Raw genomic sequence first — 20484 nt, 5'->3', positions numbered from 1 at the left:
TGAAGTTAAGAAATAGTCATCTGTTAGGTGTGGCTTGTATGTATGTGATAGAAGATTGGTCTGTAGGGATTTGGGAGTTGGAGTCCACCGACATCCGATCATTCCTGACCATTGGCCATGTTGGTGGGGGCTGGTGGGGGCTCAACAGTTTCTGGAGGGTAATATGGTGGTTCCTCAGCCCTGGTCAACAGGGGAGATTTGTGCCACCTGACTGACATTGGGATGTACGCTGCCTCAGAAGGTGGTGGACTCTCGTGTATTCCAGGATTTTGAGGCTGGAAGGCCAAATCAACACAGACTGTGGAAACCTCACACTGGACTTCAAGCACCTGACATTGTGTGCCTCCCCATTCTTCTTCTAGACTCTGGGTCCTTGGTTTCTAAATGAGATGCAAGAGCTGCTCTCATCAGAAAAGAGATTTGGGGAGCCATGTCATCAGCTGGTGTTGGTCCACTGTGCTTCATTAAGTCCAGGGTCAACGCAGCTGTCTACCAGGAGATTCTGGAGCACTTCATGATTTCTTCTGCAGACGAGCTTTATGGGGATGCTGACTTCATTTTCCAGCAGGACTTTGGCACCTGCCCACACTGCCAAAAGTACCAAAACCTGGTTCAGTGCCAATGGGATTACTGTGCCCGATTGGCCAGCAAACTCGCCTGACCTGAACCCCATAGAGAATCTATGGAGCATTGCCAAGAGAATGATGAGAGACATGAGACTGAGCAATGCAGAAGAGCTGAAGGCTGCTCTTGAAGCTTCCTGGTCTTCCCTAACACCTCAGCAGTGCCACAGGCTGATAGAATCCATGCCACACCACAGTGAGGCAGTAATTGATGCAAAAGGGGCCCAAACCAAGTACTGGGTACATAAGCATGCTTCTACTTCTCAGAGGTCCAATATTGCTCTATTTGCAGTCCTTGTTTTGCTGATTTCATTTAATATTCCAATATTCTGAGATTATTAATTTGGGGTTTTCATCAGCTGTACGCCATGATCATCACAATTATAACAACTAAAGGCTTGACATATCTTGCTTTGCATGTCATGAGTCTATCTCATATCTTAGTTTCACCTTTTTTTACTGAAATAAATGAACTTTTCCACGATATTCTAATTTTCTGAGTTTCACCTGTAGTTTCAAAGGTCACACTAGACTGTTCATTGGTCTGGTGCCAGTGATTCAAATGAGGGCCAAGTCCAGATGCACAAGGTCACCAAAATAAAACTTTTAGTAGGACTAGCCCATGTGCACAATGCAATATGCAAGATTTTGAGATAGCACAGCTCACCACCTGCCTGCATATTCATGCAATGGGAGAAAACCTCTGGAAGAGTCAAAGATGTATTTCTGAGTGAAAGCATACTGTTAATACATTATTTCAATATTAAGATGGTATTAGAGGGAATTCTTGCTGAATTTGTTAGGTTAACTTTGGATGCTTCCAGGCAGAGGCGATATTTCACAAATGAGATGTTTAATTCTGACTGTATCTGTGCATGCATGGTTTGTCTTATGTTTCCCACAGTTATATTGCTATTTCCTGTCCACATCAGTGGGGAGTTGATGGAATATTTCAGCTTTGTGTGTTCTGGCTCCTCCCCTCAATTACCTCTCTCCCTCTCTCCACAACATATTACTCGGCATGCACACAGGTATTTCTGCCTCTGTGTGTGTGCATCTTTAATTTGTTTACAAGTGTGCAAGACAGCAAGAGCAAACAGTGCCAGCCCTTATTAATGTTGTTTCACAATGAACAGAGTGGAGAGTTGTGCTTTATTTATTTCTTTAGGGGCGTGTTTGCAAGCATCCATTTCCATTGGACTTCAATTATAATAATAATGCAAGAGATCTTGCACAAGGCCTCTGTATTAAGAAAAATACTTTTTTAAAAGTCAGGGTGTACGTACTACAATTACAGTCTGCAAGGTTGAGATCTTGAGACAACAGCTGCTCCCAACTGGGTTGTTGAGATTCCTATGTGCCAGGATAACAACAAGAAGTTTTTAAGAAGGGACTATTGGACACTCAAGGCAGTAGAAACATGAGATGATTGGACCCCACTGAACTTGAAGCATGGGAACCCCCAACAAAAAAATGTATAATTTGGCAAAATATTTGGACTTTATGATATGTATTTGTACAATTTGGAATATTCAATGTGATTTGATTGGATTGTTAAAATGGAAAACTTAATAAAAAAATATTTTTTTTAAAAAAAGAGATTCCTATGTGCCTTCAGCATGTAGCAATTGGCACATTGACTGGGCTGCTGGAAACAAAATGGCTAGGTTGTGCCCAGGTGAGGAGCAAATGGAAGTATGGTATAGTGTCAGAAGCCACTCACTGAAATGACACCACACACCAAAAAAATATGCACTAACGAGTTCCCACACCAATAGAAATTTAGGAGAAATCCTGTATTGGACCCTTAACTGATCTGAATCCACTGTTTCATTGTGTGCACGTTATCCAAAAATTAAAACAACATAAGAGAAGATAGATTTAGGATACATTCAAAGCACTATGATACTATTTTAAACAGCCATGACCTTTCCCCCCCCCCCCCAAGAATTCTGAGTGTTGTGATTTGTTATGGGTGCTGAGAGTTGTTAGGAGACCTTTGTTCTCACAGAGCCATTTAACAGTTAATCCCTCTTCACATGGAATTCTGGGAATTGTAGCTCATTAAGGGGAATAGGGGCCTCCTAAGAACTCTCACTCAGAATTATCCTTTGGGGGACACCATGACGGTTTGCAGTGGTCTCGTAGTGCTTTAAATGTATAGCCTGGATAGGCCCTTATTGCAGCAAAACAGTGGTATTCAATTAAGTTGTACTCGGAGTAAAGGTAAAGGGACTCCTGACCATTAGGTCCAGTCGTGGCCGACTCTGGGGTTGCGGCGCTCATCTCGTTTTACTGGCCGAGGGAGCTGGCGTACAGCTTCCGGGTCATGTGACCAGCATGACTAAGCTGCTTCTGGCGAACCAGAGCAGTGCACGGAAATGCCGTTTACCTTCCCGCTGGAGCGGTACCTATTTATCTACTTGCACTTGGACGTGCTTTGGAACTGCTAGGTTGGCAGGAGCTGGGACTGAGCAACGGGAGCTCACCCCGTCACAGGGATTCGAACTGCCGACCTTCCGATCGGCAAGTCCTAGGCTCTGTGGTTTAACCCACAGCGCTCACCCTGTAGACATGTTGCAATTAATGGACACTACTAAGTTAGGTCCATTAATTTCAGTTGGTCTAGTCTGAATAAAACTTAGTTGAATGCCACCCTAAGTTGATAAAGCGGCCTCTAATCTGCAAAAGTTTATGACACAATACATCTATCTCAGCTTTAAGCTGCTGCAAGAATTTGATATAGTGATGCTGTAGGTAAGAGACTAGTCTGCCTACCCGTTTGCACATTATTATCCAAATGCTGGGTGTTGTTCTCCTCTCTAGGGGAAGTGACTATCGTAGTAGCAGCAAAGATACTGTAGTTTCAGCTAAAAACAGCTGAAGAGCCAGGAAGTGGTGGAAATGATAAAACAAACCCCCATTTGCCTGGTTAAAAAGGCAATGACAGAAACAATATCTGCCTTCCCAGAAAAACAAGGCGGGGGGGGGGGAGGCTGCATCTTGAAGCTCCCCACGTTAGCTGTGGGGCTGAGGGCAGGTTACCCACCTCTTGGTTTTCCTGCCTGTATGTTATTGATGTGAGTTCATTGGCCCATATAAACAACAGTCAGTGAATACTCTGGCACCTATAACTTTGGCACATCCTCTGTGAGCTAGGAATTTCAAGCCAACTTTAGCAGTTGACTTGAGAATAGTAGACAACTCTACATCAGGATAGGGGATTGGATCTGGCTGGTATGCTGGAACTTTATCTTCCTCCATGAGGCAGGAAGGCAGGACCCCCCCCCCCCACCTGTCAGTCACAGGACATCAATGACATCAGGTTAACTATTTTTGCCCACGTGGTTTGAAATTAAACCATGCACAGTGCTTTGAAGCACCAGCAGTTAGCTGGTTGTTGTGGCTTCAAAGCACCACGCAAGGCTCTCTGCAAGCATCAGTGGTCAGCTGGGTGAAAATGGGTCAATAGATGTCATTGCAGTGTTGGGTGATTGACAGGTGCATGGGTCCATGGGGTGTGAGGGGTGTGTGCTGAACCAAAACAGCCTCATGGGCCTAATAAGGCTATGAGCCAGAGTTCTCCACTACTGCTCCAGCTCCAGCTCCTACTTGATGCACATGTTGCCAGTGGTTGAAGCTGAGCATGTCCTCCCTCTTACATTAAGACAGAACATACATTAGAGAGAGGTGGTTTATCTGCATAAACATGTGTATTAGCAGACTCATTTAAATAATGACTTAACCAGTTTGTAAATAGAGCTAATTTGGCAGTTCCCTGTGCTCCGTCATTAGAATCCTGTGAGTTCCTGGACATCATGTGGACAAACTAATTTAACTTGCCTTTGTTTATGTGGTTGCCTTACATTAAATAACTCTACTTTGGTCTGGCATAACACATTGTAATTGTAGAATCATGGGTTAAGAACAAATTAAGCATTGCTTATTACAGTGCCCTCTAGATGTGCAAGGGCATTTGTTGTCCTCCACTTTTAATAACAGAGAAGATGCTGAAGTCAAAATGTTCCTTGATTATTATTTTTCAGGCACCACACAATGTAACTGCAAGTCTTGCCTCACCAGGATTCCAGGGGCATAAAATTCTGCAAAGCAAGGATGAGATGGTTCACGAGGGATATTAAAAAACACACACACCTGTATGTTCATTCTTCGCAATAGCCTTTGCTGCAACATGAAACATGCACAGCACCGGACAGAGCCTCATTTGAATGTCTGCTTCCTCCTCCCAGCTTGAAACTATGAGCAGATGTAGGCTCCAAAGTTTCACCATCAGCCAACTACTTTCCACCACACATACAAACACCCCAAAACAGCAAACATCTAATTTTGTTCTAGGGACGCAGGTGGCACTGTAGGTTAAACTACAGAGCCTAGGACTTGCTGATCAGAAGGTCAGCGGTTCAAATCCCCGCAACAGGGTGATCTCCCGTTCCTTGGTCCCTGCTCCTGCCCACCTAGCAGTTCGAAAGCGCGTCAGAGTGCAAGTAAATAGGTACCGCTCCGGCGGGAAGGTAAACGGCATTTCTGTGTGCTGGTTCGTCAGAAGCAGCTTAGTCATGCTGGCCACATGACCCGGAAGCTGTACGTACGGCCAGTAAGGCGAGATGAGCGCCACAACCCCAGAGTCGGCCACGACTGGACCTAATGGTCAGGGGTCCCTTTACCTTTACCTTTTACTTTTGTTCTACATTGAGCCAGATCTATCAGATGGTACTCTATATAGCTAGGACCAGCAAAATGTTACCATCACACTGTGCCAGTTAGGCACACTTCACACTTTCTGTGTGGTGCATGCTTTGGGTTTCTTCGCATCCTTTTATACTTTGCAATGCTTATTGTGAGAAAGTACCTAAATCTATTAACGCTAGATCTTCAGAAATAGCAGCACAACCCTAAGCATGTCTGCTTATATGCAATCCCTATCAAATTCAGTGGGGCTTACTACCAGATAAGTAGGGTTATGATTGCAACAAGGTCCATCAGTTCATAAGTGAGTATATACTGATATGTACTGTACACACACATGCAGTTTGAAACTAGGTCCTCTGAAGCCTTGTATGCACACCCTGATATACCATTTTACAAAATAAGTTGAATCCGGAGGAAGTTAGTTCTCCTCAATTCCCAATGAAATCAGCAAAAGCCCCTTCCATGTCAATGAATCATAACTAACTTAGTCTTGGTTCAGTATCCCTAATATTGTAACATCTTGTACAGTGGTACCTCGGGTTACATACGCTTCAGATTACATACACTTCAGGTTACAGACTCCGCTAACCCAGAAATAGTACCTTGGGTTAAGAACTTCAGGATGAGAACAGAAATTGTGCTCCAGCAGCGCAGTGGCAGCAGGAGGCCCCATTAGCTAAAGTGGTACCTCAGGTTAAGAATAGTTTCAGGTTAAGAACGGACCTCCGGAACAAATTAAGTACTTAACCCGAGGTACCACTGTATTTTAATGCAGGGACCTTCGAATTGGCAAAAATGCCCAGTAGCAAGTGCCCATTTCAGGAATGCACAAATATTTCCCCCAATCACATTACAAAGCACCCTGAAGGGACAGAAATTCTAATGTCTGTAGAACCTGACAGGTGAAGAGTGCTGGCCTATCAGTAAATGTCTCACACTATCTTTGGCTGTGTGTACTTTGGCAGGGCTCTGTTTGCTCAGCAGCATGGAAATTTCAGCAAATACATATGCACTGTGCACCGTTTGTTCCCAAGAGCTATTATGATGATAATGATGTAATCAAGTTATAAAAATGGAGCCCAGGTGGGGAAGCCCCACTCCAGGAGCAGCTAAGATCTGTCTGCTCTGAAAGCCATTTCTGGGTCCAGGTTAGTTCTTCTAAACTCCACCATTGTCCAGAGATTCAGAAGCAAGAGTAGCAGCTGGAACATCTGTGAGAAAGCTTGCGTACACCCTTGCTACTCCCTATTAAAACTGGCTTGCCCATGAGGCAGGGTAAAGTGACTGCCTCAGGTGGCAGAAGCACACGAGGCAACACTCTGCCTGCCCCACCAATGGTACGAGGTGCAGAGAAGCCAAATAACAAAAAGCTTTGCAAAAAGCCCTAGTTCCTGCCAAGTTCTGCAAGAGCCAGAGTGTTCCTGGGCACCATGTTGGTGCTCAGTTTCCCCACCCCCTGGGCAGAGAAGCCAAATGGCAGTGCTTTGCGGTACATGTCGCTCTTGCCAAGTTTGGTGACAGCCAGGACATTCCATCAGCAGAAGTTGCAGGGTGGGCAGGTCAGGAGGCAGCAATTCCCATGTCGCCTAAGGTGATGAAATGGGACAAGTCGCCCCTGCTCCCTAGCAACTGTTTGCCTAAGTTTGTTTTTTGAGTTTGTGGCAAGGTGCCTCAGGAACTTTGGTTTCTAAATAAAAGCTCACAGTTAAGGTATTCCATAGTCCACATGTTAAGAGTAGATAAGGGAGGTAGTAGCTCATAAGAGGCTAATGCTATATTTTGTTTTTTAAAAAAAGATTATATGAATTGTGGTTTGAGCCAGACAGCTGCTTTGTTTTGTTTTAAAGTACAGACCAGGCCCCATTCAGATAGTCTGAGACGTTATCGCATTGAAGAGACACTTTAATATTCGTTGAACCAAATGTGTGTGTACATTCATGTGCACACATACTTTTAAAATTGCACAAAACATCAGGTGAAAATGACGATCATATACCAGACAACACTCTTCTTGTTGCTCAAAGGTTGCATCGTGTCATGAGTCAATGATTTTGCCCTTTAAAATAGCCTTCCTCCTTGCATACAGTGGGCTCTTGAATCACTTGATGGTGAGCCTCCAGGCAGCCTGGGTGTGGTGACTTTGTCACCGTAAAAGCAAACTCCAAATGAGTGTTAAGATGTTAGCTTTATTACATTTAGTTTCCTCTGGGGGCTCCACCCTCTGTTCAAATTTGTCACTATCCAGGAAGGTCACTTTAAGGAGACTTCCAGTTTACTCATGTGTTGTTGCTTTTGCTGTTACCATTTTGCTGCCTGGGGATCCTAGAAGCAGGATTGTGAAGTTGCAGGAATTGCTCTAATAAAGAATTTAATTTAGGAGATTAGACCCTGACCTTGTTGATTTGTAGCACAATAGTTGACAGGGAGGGTTGTTCTTTTAAGGTTATTAAAATTTATCTTATTGAAAGTTAATCAATAAGGGGCCCTCATCTCAACCATGACATGAACCTATCTCGCTTAAGTTTTATTTGATTTTTTTCAACCCCCAAAATGTCAATATTTATTTATTTGTTGGTCTTAGATTTTTGTATGTTAGTTAATGGCAGGGATAATCACTTTTAGTAAGACAGAGCCCTCACCTAGTCAAAGAATGTCTTTGTTTTACTGCAATACAGATAAGTAAAGAAGAAAGGCCTACTGGATTGGGCCAATGGTCCATCTAGCCCAGTATCCTGTTTGCACAGTGGCCAATCAGATGCCCATGGGAAGCCTGCAAGCTCCCTGTCCACCTGTGATTCCTAGCAACTAAAACTCATGGACACACTGTGTCTGGCAGTGGAGGTAGAGAACAGCCATTGTGGCTAGTACTAGATATGTGTGTGTATGTGTGTGTACGTGGGTGTGTGGATGTTACATATATGCTCATTAAAATATTGATACTGAAGTACCGTATTTTTTGCTCTATAAGACTCACTTTTTCCTTTCTAAAAAGTAAGGAGAAATGTGTGTGCGTCTTATGGAGCGAATGCAGGCTGCACAGCTATCACAGAAGCCAGAACAGCAAGAGGGATTGCCGCTTTCACTGCGCAGCGATCCCTCTTGCTGTTCTGGCTTCTGAGATTCAGAATATTTTTTTTCTTGTTTTCCTCCTCCAAAAACTAGGTGCATCTTGTGGTCTGGTGCGTCTTATAGAGCGAAAAATACGGTAATTAAAGTACCTTAAGTGTCTTCAAGGAATCCAAGAATCCTGTTGTACATTCTCCAATCTTCTTACAGTCTGACAAATGTGGTAAATTCCTCCTCTTCCATGTCTTCCATTGCTGATATTGACTTTGAAGTTCTCCTCACATATGTCTCCACAACTTCCATCTCCATAGCCACCTCATTGCATTAAACTTGAGAGGGTTCGGAAGCTTATTGTTAGACTTTGTTAGGTGTGGCCTGGAATTGATACGTCTTGGAGTTCTGTGAACATGACAAGGTTGGTTTCATCTGCCTGTCCCTTATCTGGAGTTTCCAGAGCCACACCTTCTCAGATGCCTGTAAAGGAGTCGGTACCTTCAGTGTATTTTAGCAGAGATAATTGTGCTCAGCTGAACAGGAACCTTTACTCTGCCCAATGCTATGCTTGTAATTAGCTGAATAATGCTTGCAGGGTCAAGTTAAAGAGTCTCACTGGAAATAGTTCCTGCCTCTTATGTGCACATTGGCTATTTTGCAGCTGAAGACATCTGACACTTTGCCTCATCTTTTGAAACTTCCTGTTCCTTTTGCTGCTTAAAGTCGCAATCCAGTTGGGCATCAGTAGAACCATGCTTCAAGATCTATCAAATAGAAGTTAAAACATGATGGTTGGGTACTTCTCCACAATGCAAAGCTTCTTGTCATACTCCATGATGATATAATGGCCGCTTTTAAGTAAAATTAGAGAATGAATTTATCAATCTAAGCAAGAACAAAGTTGCCTGTGGGCTGAAATCTAGAATGTCTTGTGAAAAAAATAACAAAAAATGTTGGAGTGCAATCTGATCTGCCACGTTGCTGTAGGTAAATTCATACCATGAATGCTGTACAGTTCATAAAGATGTTTGATGGAACCTTTCAAGAATCTTCTGACTCAGTGGGCAGTTACTTAGAGGAGCTTGACAAACAACTTTATTTTGCCCGTGTTGCTTCTTGGCTCGCAAACAACAAGGAAGCACAAAGACATAGAGATGTGCCTGCTCCTCTTACCTTTGGCATTCTCGGGTGTGTTCATTCATTCGTTCTATATAAATCTTGCAGCTTCTGTGTAATGATCACAAACATCTTCTATCCAAAAGAGAACACTAAACAACAGGTGGGCCATAGATCTTTGAACTGCCACATCACTGAACTTGACTGTGAACTTTCTGTTAGTCTTCCTGTGCATGTTTACTTGGAAGAAATTCCTACTGAGGTTAGTGGGACTTGCCAATGGGAACTCCTAGTTAACGTGCATAGGATTGCAGTGTTAATCTAACTTTTCTGCATACAATGTGAACACCAGTTTTATGGACAACTTAAAACACAGTGTCTCGCCTCACTTTCAGCTGAAGGGAGGAGATCATCAGGTCACGAACATGAGGAAACTCATTTGTTATGGAAACAGAACCATATTGGGAAATCTGGGAATGCTATGGCAATAACATGATGAAAAGCAGCCTAGAAATACAATAAACCAAATCAAACATTGCACTCTTCCTCCAAGCTGCGCAAGGTGAATACATGGGGAAACCCCATTTTATCCTCACAACAAACCTGGGAAATAAACCAGACAAAGAGATAGTGACTGGCCCAAGATCACGCAGTGAGCTTTGTGACTGGCGATTCACATCTTCCTTGAACAACACTGGGTAGAGTTGTTCTAGAGTGTGATCTTTTAGATTTGTCCAAATCCTGAGAAATTTGTTACAATGTTATGACTTAAGATAAAAGTCTAAATACATGTATGCAGTGGATTAACAGAACCAGAAATTAACAGATTCAGAAATGAGAGATTATTGGGGCAGGGCCAGCCCACTCATGAGGAAAAGTGAGGAAACCACCTCAGGTGGCAGGATCCACAGGGGCTGTAGTTCTCAATGACAAGCTTTATTCCCTCCTTGTTTCTGATATAGATCTTCACCCATCCCTTCTTCCCTGGCAGAGAAGGGGGGATCATTCTGGCATTTGCATTAGGTACCAAAATGTCTTGGGCCGGCCCTGCATTGGAGTAAGCAACCTTTGGCTCAGGCTCTGAAGCTGTTGCATCCTAGATAGTATTTCTAATCATTGCCATGGACCCCTTCTCCTCCTATACCTATGCTGACTCTAACATCCTTTGGAACTTACTCCTTCGTTTCAGTCATCCTAGAACATTCTGGAAAAACCCTAGATTGATTTTAGTGTGATACATTCTCAGAGTATTTTGTTCTTGTCAGCACAATGGAAAGATGGGAAAGACTATTACATCATGATCTGTGGCTGGAAATGTGTGTGCTTGCCTGTATACATATACAAACACACACAAACTATTTCAACTCCCATAATAACTGTATCTCGAGGAATGAGAGGCAGGAGATCCCATCACCTTTGTCTGATGGATTGCAAAGCTTTCTAAACACACCATTTTTCTCTGTGGTTTGTCTTTTAACAGGCTTGACCCGACTGGAAAAGGCATTTCTATTATTGCAATTAGTCCAACATCCTCTAGGAATTCCCTTCATTATAAATCATTCCCATCGTGTGTGTTTTTCCCTTTCTGTTGTTTAAAATTCGTGTCATGGGCTCCTGTGAAGTGTTTTGTTTATCTTTCCTGAGACGAGTGGCCATTTAGATAGGTCTAGTCTCTCCATAGCATCATCGGTGTCTATTTCTATTACTGTATTTTGTATTTTATCTGAGGAGGGGAAAGGATGCTAGAGAAGAGCAAAGGCTATGCCCTAGAAAATTTGGGCACTTCCAGACTGTCACTATTTTGTGGTGAGATTCAGCTGCATACTGTACCAGAAAATTCAGGTTGTGTGGTTGAAGTGGATTTGGCGCTATTGTGCAGGGAATATGCCTTCCACATCCACCTTTACATAATAAGGAAAGTAACAGGAAAATGCATTGGAAAGTGTGGAATAACAGTTGTTTGACCCAACATAATACTAAACTCCCTGCAAAGAAACCTGAATGTTCAATAAACAACTGCTGTCACTTAACCTCACCACAAAATGTCTGCAAACAAATAAGGATGAATGTTCAGTTAGCAGGTCAGCTGGAAGTCTTTAGGGTACCACAAGACTCTACATTCATTTATCTGCTAACACTGTGGAAGACGAATACAGGGAGACTTGAAATAGTGACTAGCTAGGCTCCTTTGGAAAGACTGCAACTGATTTGAATAGGTAGTTTTTGAAATCTGAGTGGTTTAATTTGGAATGTTTTACTTATTGCATCTTTGCAGGCTTGTTCAGGCAGGGGAATTTGGACTAATGTGCCAAGAATGAAATTTATTGTAATTTGCCCTGGGATCCACAGATGAAGGGTGGTATAGAAATATAAAATAATAGATAAGTAATGGAAGGGGCATGATCTCAGTGCTGCTGTCAAAACAAGACTTGTAAAACATATTAAATATTAAATATATGTTAAATATAAATGTAAATATATTTATAAATAAACATATTTATAAATATGTTAATATTATTTATATGTTTTAATATAAAGCAGTATGCAAGTGTTTTAAATGAAGCAAAACAAAGATTTAAAACATTTCTTTTGCATCTTTCCATTCTGCAATGATCCACCGGCCATGGCCAGTGTGAATGGAGCCATGGGAGATGAATGGTGCACATGACCTCATGGCCCCTACAGAGTTTGAGCCCTCACATGTTCAGCCGAACATCTGAGCAGAGCTTGTAAACAGCACAACTGGTATATGATACTGGGTAGACCACTGATTTCACAACCTTCCCTTCTTCCCCATCTCTTTGTCTATACAGCATATAATTACTAGCTTAGTACATTTACTTCGAAGAGAGGAAGAAGTCCCAGAGGAACACCTTCATGGATAAATATATTGCAGAATGTATTAATCCAGTGATTTCAGTCTGACAGCATCTCCCTGCAGGATTTTGAGATAAGATTATGAAAGGCAGGTCTCAAAGGTAATTTGGGCTTCAGGTAGTGAAATAACCACACTCCTTCATTGGAGGTTTTTAAGCAGAGGGTGGATGGCCTTTCTGTCATGGATGCTTTAGTTGAGATTCCTGCATTGCTGGACATTGGACTAGACGGCCCTTCTAACTCTACAGTTCTATGATTCTATTATTGCAGACTGGAGGAAATAGATAGCCAGAGAGAAATGATATTGATGGATTAGTCAAGGGTGGTGCAAAAATGCAGCTCTCTGATTTTCAACTTTGTGTACTGGCACCTGATCCGCATTGCTGTAATAAGTTTTATGTGTCTGTATGTAGAAAAGATGCAGCTATATTTGCCTCACTGTGACTTTGTGATAAACATCTGTTACTATCATTATCTAAGCAGGCTTAAGAGAAATAACATGCATGCCCCAGCATGCCTAAATTTATCCACCTGTTTGGCCCAGAGTTGTGGGTTCCTGAAATGAAAGGGAATATTTCCCCCTCCCTCGAAGCTGCATGCTCTCATTTCCTCTACCACCACAGATCCTAAGAGGAACATTAAAATGACTTGCTTTGCCTATTTACATGAACTGCTTTGTAGAGTCATGCTGCAATCTCAATAACTTTGCTGGCAATTTTTTCTACCACCTCCCCCCGCCCCCCACTGCCCCGGAACTCACTTTTGCAGTAGATACAACACTGGCTGCGGAAGAGGGGAGGAGGGCAGAGTCTTGCAACTCTGAGGAGGGGGTGAATTGTCCCCTCCCAGGTCATCAGAGTGAACATTTGATGAGCAGAGAGGAGATGATAGCTGCCGTGCTCAGCTGATTTGCATGGAGCAACTGAGGGGGGATGTGGGCTCTGTATATGCAAGAGTGTTTGGGGGGGCACCTGCACCACCCTAAAGAGTGGGTCCAAGATGAATGTGACCCTTTGGCCAAAAGGAGGCAGCTGTAGGGATAAGCCACAATAAAATAGCAATAAAACAACAACAGCAACAAACAGATCAAGGAGCAACAGGATCATACACTTTCAATAAAAAGTGCTTTGGAAGAACAAGTAGATGTTTAATGCCTATTTGAATACCTTCCAGACCACCTGTTTCTTAAGCATTCAACTTTACCATATTGGCTGTGAGTCCTGAAAGAGTTGCTCCCTGCCTTGCAAGCCTTTCCCAACTGGCCTGGGAGGCTGCGGACGTGACTGACTCTAGATATAAATGCTGATGCTGCTGAACTGAATCTTGGGCTGGGGTATTGTTTAGGGGAGAGGGGTTGTTGCTGTTGTAGATGTTAATTTTTTTCTATTTTTATTTTGGATCTTACGTTTTAGGTGGAAATTGTTTGGTTTGGTTGTGCACTTTTTGATGTTTTCTTTACTCTTCATGACTCCTCCTGCTATGCTTGGAAGTGTGCAATTTTTAAAATATGTTGTAAGCCTCCTTACAACCTAACAGTTCAAAAGCATGCAGTGCAAGTAGATAAATAGATACCGCTCCGGTGGGAAGGTAAACGGCGTTTCCGTGCGCTGCTGTGGTTCACCAGAAAGTGGCTTAGTCATGGTGGCCACATGACCCGGAAGCTGTACGCTGGCTCCCTCAGCCAATAAAGCGAGATGAGTGCCGCAACCCCAGAGTCGTCCATGACTGGACCTAACGGTCAGGGGTCCCTTTACCTTTAAGCCTCCTTCAGCATGGTTTTAACTTTGTAAAGGTAGCATACAAATAAAAGCATTGATTGATTGATTGATTGATTGATTTGTTTGAGAGGTTAGGTGCAGTTTCATCACAGCAAGTGATGAAATTCCTTTTCTCAAAAAAGGTCTGATCTTTTGGGGAAGCGGGTTTGTTGTGCAAGACCTCCCAATCCACAATAATGGCAAGGCCTGGATTTGCTGGTATGTGATTGAATCCCACACAAAAATAGTGACAGTCTGGAAGTGTCCTTCATGATGGGGCCATATGAGACCCATTTGGAAGAGAGCTCACTCCTTGAATGTTCCGCTTAAATAAATGCTTTGAACATTCCAAAAGACACATAAGCTCACTATTATTATTAGTCTCTGCACTGCTGCTAATCACCCTGGGTCCTGCTGCTGCTCTTGAAAATCAAACCCGGCACAAAGATCATGCTTGTTGCTAATGTTGTCACATCCGAGCACTGGGGACTTGGGACTCTTTTATTCGCATCTAGTACAAATCCCATGGGTAAGCCTGCTCTGCTGATTGGAACAGCTAGGACAGTGGCGTGTTGCTAACTTTCTCTCTTACTCTCTGGTGGATTTGTTCAGAATTCATCTTTTAAGCAGAGACATAAGAGCACAAGAAGCGCTTGCAGGATCAGGCCCATGGCCCACCTAGTCCAGTCCATTGGCATCCCAGACGCCTGTGGGAAACATGCAGAACCTGAGCAAAAATCACCCTTCTGTGGTTTCCACCAACTAGTATTCAGAAGCATTTTTGCATCTGAGACCTGTGTGTTCATTTTGACGTCAATGTATATAGCCTGTTGTCCCTCACCACTCACAATTGCCCCGCATTCTAATGGTGCTTTTGCCTGACTCCTTTTGCCTATTATGGGTGGAGCCGGAGAGTGCAGCCCAACAGCAACAACAACAATAATTAATAATAAGTTATTATTTATACCCCGCCCATCTGACTGGATTGCCCCAGCCACTCTGGGCGGCTTCCAACAAATTATAAATGCGGCCCTATGCACACAAACAGGGCTATAAGCAACAAATTCCATATGCATGGAATTTCATCTGCCATAATAAGCAACAGCGATCGCTATGCATCTAAAGGGCTTTGGGTCACAGCCTGTGATGGTATGAGGTACCTGTCAATCATTTTGTTCTCATCCATAGCAAGAGGCCGGGCCACTCTATTAATAGCATATTTGCAAAAACAGCAAATGCTGACATGCAGAACTATTTTCTGGTTGTGGGAGAGAGTCCTGTCTGGGTTACAGTGAATGAGAGGGCTGGCTAGGATAAAATGACTTTCAGTGCCCTAGTACCATGTTAGTGACTCACTTAATTACCTTCTGGAGAAAAGAGCGATGACAAAAATGGGAGATAGCAACTTTGGGGTCATTCATGTTGATGAATGTGGAATTCGTGATCGTTAAGAATTTTTAAAAAAAACAGCAAAGGGAAGAGGTTCTCATTAAGAAACTGACTCATTCCGAGAAAGACCATTGGTCCATCTATTTGTACCGTCTAGGGTTGTCATATTTCAAAAAGTGAAAATCTGGACACAAAAGCTGTTGAGCTTCAAAACGTTGCTTTTGAACTTCAATTCCAAAATGGGTTGGTTTTCCTGGACATTTTGCCAATTTGTGAAAATTCCCCCCAGATGCCATTTTCAATGGTCGAATCCCAGATATCTCTGGGAAAACCCAGACGTTTGGCAGCCCTAGCATACACTGACTGGCAGCTGCTCTTCAGGGTTTCAAGCAGACGTCTTTCCCAGCCCAGCCAGAAGAAGCCAGGACTGAATCAGGGACATTCTGCATGCAAAGCATGTGCTCTAATGCTAAGCTATGTTTCACTTGTTACATATAAAATAAGAGCCCAGTCCTCAAGGTTCTGAACAAGTTGGCTGGCATCCATCTGTCTTGGGAGATCATGGAGGAGTGTGCCTTTGGGGGTGAAGTCAAACTGCTCAAAGGTTACAGCGCCTGCTGTGGCTGTAGAGACCATTGCAGGAAAGACATGTTTTGTGCTGGTTGTGCTGCTGCCCTTGCACCATGGCATTTCTTCCCTCTGCACTCCTCCCAGTGGTCATTCCTCCTCTGTTCACTGCCATCAATGCACAACCTGACTGTCTCCAAGCACTGTAATTGCCTACAAGGTTTTCCCCTTTTCATATTGCTTCTAATGGTGGCTGCACAGTGATGGCCATGTAAGATGTGTGGTAAATGAAGACTCACAGGTTGTAGGGGAACCACCGGCCCAGAAATCATATTAAATTACAACGTAGCTTTGTTTTAAAAGTCTCTCTCACAGAAATGTCCCAAGTCTGCCACTATCAAGGAAGCGCAGAGTAGGAGGTTTTCCTGTTCTGCTGACTGTTTATTCTGCTCTCTTTCTGACTCCCATAGTTGTTTATCTTCAAGAGCAGAGTGGTCATGCAAAGGTCCTTCTAATCTCCTACTTATGAATACTAAAATTCAAGACAGACTTTGAGGACTATCTGTTCTTTTGATAAACAAGACCATCCGGTGGGTATTAGAAATTATTCTAATAAAACTTTGTCATGTCAGTTAATACCACAAATAAATATGCATCTGTAATGTATATCCATTCTGAAGATATGTACTTCATCTTTAATTAAATTTAATTAAATTTCTTCTTCTCATAATCATGTTTCACCTCCAGTCAGAATGCATGTCATTGGATACTTGGTGTATAATCAAACTAAATGGGGAGGCCCCCTCCATGAAGGACCACTGCAAAGCATGTCCACCGCGGCTGCTACAGCATTTGCATAGCACAGTTGGCATCCTGTACTTACTTGGTCATCCTTCCCTAGTCTATTTGGACTGTGAGCTTAGCACAATGTGTTTGGGTCATATCCTGTGGTCACAATGCTGGAGTACAAAATAGGAGTGAGGAGACGTTTGACACGGCTGTGCATATACTCAGTGCCTTGCTCCCAGCAGCAGACAGCGTGGTGGGGCCGCACTGCTTGCCTGACCTCTGGCTGCCTCTGCCATTGCAGCATACCGGGATGGAATGGACTCCCTCCGAAGGTGGTGGACTTTCCTTCCTTGAAGGTTTTTAAACAGAGGTTGGATGGACACCTGTCATTGCTGCTTTAGTTGAGATTCCTGCAATGGAGGATTGTGCAATTCTATTATTCCTGCTGGTGCATTTGCACTGTGCCAGCCTCTCTGCTGTTGCCACACCCTCACCTTTTCTATCCAGGTGTGCTGCAGTGACTCAGTTGGTTTGCGGTCAGGTGAGCCCCAGAGCCCCATCATGTTGTCCACTGCTGGTTGCTCTCTGTCTTGCATTCCCCCCAGCTCTTATTCAACTATCTCTCCAAGGCTTTCCATTTTGCAATTGCAGAGTGGAATTTGTTGCATCAGTACACTACCTTGAATGTTTTGCTCTACTAGTGATCTGACTGTTTATTAAAACAAATCCCAGTCTCAGTGTTAGGTAACATACTCCATTAAGCCATTAAGAAGGTGGGGTGGAGCCGATGGGTGTGATCAGCCTTTGAAGACAAACAGTCTCCTTCTCCAAGCTGGTAGAAGATGATCGATGGCTTTTAGCCCATTAAGAGACGTTTGTGCCACATTATCTGTGAGACAACCAGCATGTTCAGAGACTAGTTCTACTAGACTAGGACTGGGAAAACCAGAGTTCGAATGCAGCCATGAAGCTCACTGGGTGACCTTTGACCAGGTACTCTTGTTCATCCTAACATACCTCAGTGGACTTGCAGTGAGATTAAAGTGGTGGTGTGGTTCATCTTGAAGGCAGGTTAAGATATAAATGAAATAAATACATAACTATTAATGCTTTGGATTTGCTACCTAAATCTACTTAGAGTCAATTTAGAAACATGCAAAGGATAAATGTTTTAATAAATATTTCAGTGTATTCCTTTCCTTTCAGTACTGGCAGATGTGGAATTGCAGTAGCCACTAACCCTAGCAGGCTCATTCCTCTGTTCCTCACAATATGGAGCAGAAAGTTCCGCAGAGAACTTGAGCGGACAAGAATGTAATTTGATGCAGGGAGCTGACAGAGAACAAGGGTGTTCTGGTTGTGGAAACAGATGGGAGGGGATACTTTTGTTAAGCATCTCCTGTCTGTTTCCCGTGCTTGTGGGATAGACTTTTCTCTCTCGTTATCTGTGTAGTGTCCTCGTTGTGACACTCAGAAGAGCCCAGATGGCTGAGTCTGATTAATCAGAGCTTTAGTTTTAATCTGTAATCAAACTATAAATCGGTCCATCAGTCAGATGAATCGATTTTAAAGCCTTCTGCTGTAGTAAGGGTTTGTTTGTTTTTTGCTGTCTATTCTTTGGTGGTCATCAACGGTATAGCAAAGAGATCTTGTTTTGCATGAAGTGCCCCAGTTTTAAATGGGGAGGGGAATGTGACGATGGGTGTGATTGATGTGATGGTGTCTCAGGTCAGAACAGGTATTACCATACATCAGTGGCATGAGGAGAGCCCATAGGGGTGGCTGACCTGGGTGCAAAATTGTTAGGGGGCAGAAAATTTCAACACCCAGTACTGCCTCAATACAGCTGTGTGCTTCTGTCAGTGGGCTGCACAGAAAACGGCTTCTCCATGTGAGCCAGAAAGTGACCTCTTCAGACAATGAAATGACTCTTCTTTTCTTATCTCTGCAGCTGAGATCTCCTGGGTGACATGGACGCCATTAGGCAGTTGAATGTGCATGCATACTGTGATCTTGCACAGTGGAAGAAGAAGAAGAGTTTGGATTTGATATCACGCTTTATCACTACCCTAGGGAGTCTCAAAGCGGCTAACATTCTCCTTTCCCTTCCTCCCCTACAACAAACACTCTGTGAGGTGAGTGGGGCTGAGAGACTTCAAAGAAGTGTCACTGGCCCAAGGTCACCCAGCAGCTGTATATGGAGGAGCGGGGACACAAACCCGGTTCCCCAGATTACGAATCTATCGCTCTTAACCACTACACCACAGATGTGAGTTTTGGGGCACTGTTCCCTGCTCCCAAAAAAGTGTTTTTGGGCCTGCAACCTTGTATGAGTCATGTGACTCACAAGGGAATGTGGGGTTGGAAGATGGTGTCCCAGATTTGGGCCGGGTCATCTTGGAAGGTATGCTATTACATCCAGACAGATCGGAGCAATGTTTCTGTATGACACACACTTTCCTCCCTGTGCTGGATGAAATGGAAAATGTAAAGGTTGAATTTCCTTCTTGCTGACCCATAGCTAAGAGATATTCTTCATTTCTACTATTGCTACCCTTCTATAGGAAGAGCCACAGGAAACTAGCGCTGGCAGTACTCCATTAATGATGGGTAAATCTACCTGAGGGGATTGAACTTGTTTTGGAAGCCATGTTGGCACTGAATGATCCGTCACTCATTACTGTAATAGAAAAGATTCTCTGTTTCATATTCCCAAATTAATGAAAAATAAAATATTAAAGATGACCTTTCTAAAGATTGTATTGAGTGGCAGATTTATTTATTGCCATACGTGAGCTAAATGGTACATTTATACATCCTCAAAAGGCACAAATACTTATTTATCTATTTATTTAGAAAATGTCTGAATCACTTTACATTCCAAAGAATGGCAACGCAATGTAAACATGCAAGTGTATTTACTGTAAATCTAATCATTTGTTAGGGCTTGTTCTCAGCTGGGTCATTGCCGAATCTGTTAGCCGCTAGGTGCCAGCGTTGAATTTGACCTGAATTGACATCTGTTTAGTTACCTCCAGTTCTTCTAATCTTCTGCTGCTCTATTATCTGTGCTCTACCTTCAGAAGCCTTGGGGCACAATCCCCTAAAATGAATCATTTGAGCTTCTGTATATTTCCTGGCTGGAAATTTTCCTAGTTGGAAAAAAATTCCACTGTATCAAGCTGAAATATTTGGCTGCGTTGCGTGCCTTTGAGCTGTGTGTAATTTAATTGCCTTTGCCCATATGCCAGACTGTTTTGTAAACCAGCTACAATAAAATCTCACAACTCTTTGTTTCACAAAGCCCTCAGCTTAGCTGGGCAAACATCAAGTTTCTAGTTTGACCTATTCCCCACCAACAGCCTGATGTTAAAATTTAGGAAAAAGTCATACACTGACTTCAGGGGAACTTACTGCATTTAAGATCAGTCACACTGCTTTTGCAACTTGCTTTTATCTTTTTTTGGCCATTTGTTGCTCAAATAAAAAGGTGTTTTCTCACTCGCCTCTTGTCTCTGTCATCTTGTGGATCCAATGTAGCTGCTGAAACTTCTGACTTTAAATGGCATGTCCTTTAATTTATATAAAGCCATTCT

The 20484-nt window shown here is 43.1% G+C and overlaps 1 protein-coding gene across 1 annotated transcript in view; it reads right to left on the bottom strand.

The window, feature by feature from the left end:
- Positions 1-19943, bottom strand: part of TP53INP2 (tumor protein p53 inducible nuclear protein 2) — a 53490-nt gene extending 33547 nt beyond the window's left edge. Inside the window, exon 1 of the mRNA XM_028734903.2 lies at positions 19921-19943. The gene's annotated coding sequence lies outside the window, so the exon portion shown is untranslated. The remainder of the gene's footprint in view (positions 1-19920) is intronic.
- Positions 19944-20484: the final 541 nt, after the last annotated feature.

The sequence above is a fragment of the Podarcis muralis genome, chromosome 5, assembly GCF_964188315.1.
Source record: "Podarcis muralis chromosome 5, rPodMur119.hap1.1, whole genome shotgun sequence".
Taxonomy (NCBI): domain Eukaryota; kingdom Metazoa; phylum Chordata; class Lepidosauria; order Squamata; family Lacertidae; genus Podarcis; species Podarcis muralis.
Note: the sequence above shows the minus strand (reverse complement) of the source record. Positions and strands in the feature narration are given on the sequence as shown.